Here is a 5,399-nt window from a genome sequence, read left to right on the forward strand (position 1 = left end):
TGAATGGGTTGAGAAGAATTAAGCTAACATGACCTAGGGTCTTCATCGCATGCAATTATCTTGTTTTATGTTGTGTCGAACACCCCTTTAGAGCTACTTGAGAGAGAGTCTAAAGAAAGAACTTAAGACTTGAGAGAGCTAGGTTAGAATCTAGACTCGAGAGAGCAAGATTAGATCTGCATAAGCAAGAGATAGAGACTTAGAGATAAGCTCTGTTTTCCAACCTGCATCACATGCACCCTAAAGATAGGTCTGATATTATGTGGTCGCCATATTTGTGTGTGTGTCATTTTGTCATCGCATGGATAAGAATAGAGGCTTATGTGTAGGTCCTATAGACTTATCACATATATCGCATGTGTTCTAGTACTAGAAGCCGTAGCATCTGCGTCGAGAGATGGTTTGCTATTGTATGTGTGTTGCATGGTCACATAAGATGAACGCATCTTAGGAAGTGTTAGCCGGACCCTTCTCAACTCGTTCACCGCATACTCGTCGCATCTTTCGTTTTATCAACTCTTTTCGAAACTCCACTGCATTTGTTTATTTTTATTACCGCAAACAACAATCCAAACAACTATTTGATTATTTGGTTACCGCAAAGTCTTCTTGAAAATTATCACCGCAAACTGTTTTCTCAAGTCTCTGAGTTCGACCCTAGACTTACCAGGAAACTCAGTGGGGTTTATACTTGGATTTCACTGAGAAAATTTGTTGCTTAACGCAATTCCATCACCGCATTTCATTCCATATTTTCACTGCATAAAATAACACATCAAATTTTTGGCACCGTTGCCGGAGACTTTGGCAATTCAGTGTGCTAACGGTAATTTTTCTGATTTCTTTGCAGCTCTCAATCTCTGGTGAATTACGACCAGGATATTGAGAGGACATTTCGATAAAGACTAAGAGACAACCGCCAATAACAAGAGAGGACCCTAAGAATGGCGGAGCAACCGGAAGAAAGGGCTACAAACGCGAACAATATAATGGTCAACCGCATCTTTATAGCGAATGACCGCAATAGACCTATTCGAGACTATGTGTCGCCCAACCTCTACGATTTCTCTCTAGGAATCATGAGGCCAGTGTTAGACGGATCAAGGTTTGAAATGAAGCTGGTAATGTTGCAGATGATCTAGGCTACTGGGTAGTTTGGAGGGAGGCATGGTGAAGACCCGCACGCCCACCTCTGGAGCTTCATAGAAATCTGCAACACTTTTGTGTTCCCGAATATCTCTACAGAAGAAGTTTGACTAACTCTGTTTTCATTTTCTTTGTGTGATCAGGCAAGAAAATGGGCATATTCTCTCGAACCGGGAGAGGAAACTTCGTGGGAACAAGTGGTGGAAAAGTTTATGAAGAAGTATTTCCCACCAACCGAGAATGCCAGGAGAAGGAAATTAATAACAAATTTTGAACAAGAAAATGACGAATCGCTCAGCGATGCTTGGGCGAGGTTTAAGCGGCTGGTAAGAGACTGTCCACATAATGGCTTATCAGACTGTCTGCAGATGGAGATTTTTACCAAACACTGAACCCTGCTTCACAGACCGCTGCCAATGCGGCAGCAGCTGGTGTTTTGCTTGACAAAACATATGAGGCCAAGAGTATACTAGATCGCATCTCTAAAAATCACGAGGATTGACGGGAAAGTGATGAGAGATTAAGAATTAAAGACAGTGACGTAAATAATGAGGCCATCGCATCCCTACAGAATCAAATGACTACGATGATGAGTTTGATATAAGGCATCGCAATTAACAACACGGGAGCGAAGAAAGGGCAGGTCAACGTAATTGCTCAAACGGCCGCAAGTTATGTTATCTGTGGACATGCTCATTCGATTGAAGAATGCCCAGAAAATCCACAGTCAGTGTGCTTTATAAAGAATAACCCCTATTCTGATATGTACAACCCCGGGTGGAGAAACCACCCAAATTTTGCGTGAAAAATCAACAATAAAACTTCCAACCAGTGGCGTAAAAAGGAGGGTCACCTGGATTTTTCCCGCAAAATAATGGTTCAATGCATAACCAAGCTAGCAACTCGCAAATACTACAATCTTCGTCCTTAAAGAGCTTGTTGAAGCAGTACATTGAGAAAAACGAATCAGTGCTTCAGAATTAAGCAACATCCATCCGCAATCTCGAAATTCAGCTGGGACAAATTGCGGGTGAGTTGAAAAATAAACCACAAGGAGTGTTGCCGAGCTCAACTGAGCTTCCTTGCAACGTTAGGGGTACTAGGAAGGATGCTTAGCAATCTCCATGCTAAGCGACAAAATGACTGCAAAAGTAAGGGAGGAACCCATCGTGACCAACTTGAATGTGGTGACAACCGAGGACACGTTGACCTATAGTTCGGAAAAGCCTGAGAAAATGAACCCTGAAGTTGCGTCCACCCTCAAGCCTTCAGAACATGAGACAGAAGAAGTCCAGCTACCACCAGCTCCGTAAAGATTGAAAGAGAAACAAATTGATGAAGACAAGATCACAACAGTGACAGTAACGTAAAATGCTATGATCCCACAAAAAATGAGCGACCAGGAATCTTCACGATACCATGCTCCATTGGAGGGGTCTACAGTGGCCAAACACTATATGATCTTAGGGCGAGTATAAACGTAATGCCGCTATCAATCTTCAAACAATTGAATGTTGGCACACTCACGCCCACACAAAGATTCTCCTACTTGTGGACAGATCCCGAATACATCCCGAGGGAGAGTTGAAAAATGCCGCAATCTCAATTGATAAATTCATCTTGCCGGCAGATTTCATCATTTTGAATTGTAAAGCAGATGAAGATACGCCCATCATATTGGGACGGCCATTTCTCCCGACCGGTCGCGCTCAAATTGATGTACACAAGGAGGAAATCATAATGAACATCAATAGAGAAAGGCTCCAGATTAAGGAAGTCAAGATTCTGGGAGATCGAGAAAAGAGGGAAAAGCCACCATGGATGTGAAAAGACCAGCTTGGAATAAGAAATCCCTGAGTTACTTTATGAATCAACCTCATCAGGGACACAATCCTTTTGAATATTTTTTTTCTACATCAATACTTCATGAACTTTTATCATCTTGTTATTATCTATTATCGCATATCTACTTTTTTTACTTCTTAAAAAAAAAATGATTGCAGTGAAGCGATTTTGTTAACTTTTTTTTTCTTCTAATATTTGACCATCTTGATGTTTTTCTTGCAAACGATCGAGGCGAACAATTGCAGAGGCACCACACGAAGACGCAATTACTTTATTCTGTCACCGCAGTCCAAAAGAAGAAGGATGTATCAACAAACAATGCAGGCAACAATGCAAATTTGGGGGTTGTATTCTTCCTTGACTTTATTCCAAATTTTGTAGTATCGCATCACATTTCAATTTTGAAAGTTTTATCACCGCATCCTCTTTGATTACCGCAATCATTTAAAATTGATAAATTTAGTAAGTCACCGCATGTTGTCTCTTTGCCAATTATGATTTCAATGATGAAACACATGCTTCTATTTTTTCATATACATTAGAGTCTACTTAATCTTAGAAAAGTCACCTCATGAAATATTTCTAGAAGTTAGCGGTCTGCTAGCTTTCTTTTAAACTGACCCTTTACCAAACTTCCTAAGAACATCGCATGACTTCTTTCAATCTTTTGACAATGGGGACATTGCCGTATTTTATATTTGGAGATGAGGTATTTATTGTCGACCTTGCTAAAAAAAAAAAGAGAAAAAATTTTGAGAATAACAACTCCACTGTCAACGCAATGAGGAAACCCATGTTGATAAAAGTTAAGTTGTGAAGGGCACTTACCCATAGTTGGATATCCGCATGACACACGTGGGGGCAAGCCAAAACGAAAGTAAGTTGCCAGGATCAACGCATAACTAAATGACCGCAACTCCGCCGCCAAGTAGGTATGAGTTTAGTCTAAAAAAAGCGTCTTGCTCGTAGTTGGATGTCCGCATGACACACGTGGAGGAAAGCCAAAACGAAGGCAAGGCACTTGGATCAGCGCAAGATCAGAGAAAAATAACAATGTCAAAAATATGCAAGGATAAAAATCATTTAATACCCCAGTAAAAAAAAGTTCTTTTTGAAATAAATCACGCGATGTCCTGGAATCTAGTAAAATTTTTTTTGAAGGTTAAACTTGCAGTCCCTAGGTTTTAGAAATATTTTTAGAAGAGACTTGAATAAAACTTAAGGAAATTTTGGTGTATAGAATTTGAATAAAGTACCCTTGAGAAATCTAGCAAAAGAGATTGTGACTGACTTTCTAAAGGAAATCTTTAGCTTATGCTTGAGGACAATCATTGTTTAAATTTAGGGGTCTAATAACGGACCGAAATGCACGTTATTACCATGCTAAGTTATTAAACAATGAAGGTTTGCATTGATAAAATATGTTAGATTATGTCCAAAAAGCATTAAGTTCATAACATTGCGGTTGCATGCATTCATCGCATAGAAACAGTTAATTTTTGTATTTTTATGCAAAATATGCGTTGACGCAAGGCGGAAAGTGCGATCACAAGAAATCAATGGTCGAGCACAGAGTTACCGCAAGGCTTTGCAGTGATTTGTGCTCGCAAACATCTACTCAAGAAGGATTGCCACATAGAGCCGGCATAACTTAGTGGGCGCATCTGGGTGAAAGACATAATTAATCACGATGGGATAGAAAGTTGATGACGGTTGAATCTGAATTAAGTTGACAAACCACTAACGATAACAAGTACACTCAGCTTTTCGGTGACAAATATTCGGTGCATCAGTCAGAGAATTAAAGCCATCCCATCTGTGCAATCATAAGAGAGAAGCCACCTTTCACCCCGCAACTTTATAAATATCGAAGGCAACCTTCAGAAAAGGGGTTTAACTGGTTCAGCAAGTTCAGATACTTAGAGAATTTTCCCCTTAGAATAGCCTTATTCTTAGTTTTTCTTTTATTTTAAGGTGGAGCGAGAGAAGGGAAGAGATGTCGGAAGATCGCTCAAGGCAACTCGAGAAAGAACCCGGAGGCGTGGAAAAACAGAGAGCGGGCCGACTCTCGCGAGAGCGAGACTATCTTTTGAACAAAGTAGAAAAGACAGTGTAAAAGCCTTGGGAAGCAAGAGATTGCTCCAGGCTTATGTGTAGGTCCTATAGACTTATCGCATATATCGCATGCGTTCTAGTACTAGAAGCCGTAGCATCTGCGTCGAGAGATGGTTTGTTATTGTATGTGTGTTGCATGGTCGCATAACATGAACGCATCTTAGGAAGTGTTAGCCAAACCCTTCTCAACTCGTTCACCGCATACTCATCACATCTTCTGTTTTATCAACTCTTTTCAAAACTCCACCGCATTTGTTTATTTTTATTACCGCAAACAACAATCCAAACAACTA

The 5,399-nt window shown here is 40.3% G+C and overlaps 1 non-coding gene across 1 annotated transcript; it reads right to left on the bottom strand.

Moving 5' to 3' along the window:
• Positions 1-1,391: 1,391 nt before the first annotated feature.
• Positions 1,392-1,498, bottom strand: LOC150033556 (small nucleolar RNA R71). Its single transcript, XR_016532564.1, has one exon. It is a non-coding gene; the product is annotated as a small nucleolar RNA R71 (small nucleolar RNA).
• Between the last annotated feature and the right edge of the window lie 3,901 nt (positions 1,499-5,399).

The sequence above is a fragment of the Benincasa hispida genome, chromosome 9 (assembly GCF_027475165.1).
Source record: "Benincasa hispida cultivar pf3 chromosome 9, pf3_genome.v1.1, whole genome shotgun sequence".
Taxonomy (NCBI): domain Eukaryota; kingdom Viridiplantae; phylum Streptophyta; class Magnoliopsida; order Cucurbitales; family Cucurbitaceae; genus Benincasa; species Benincasa hispida.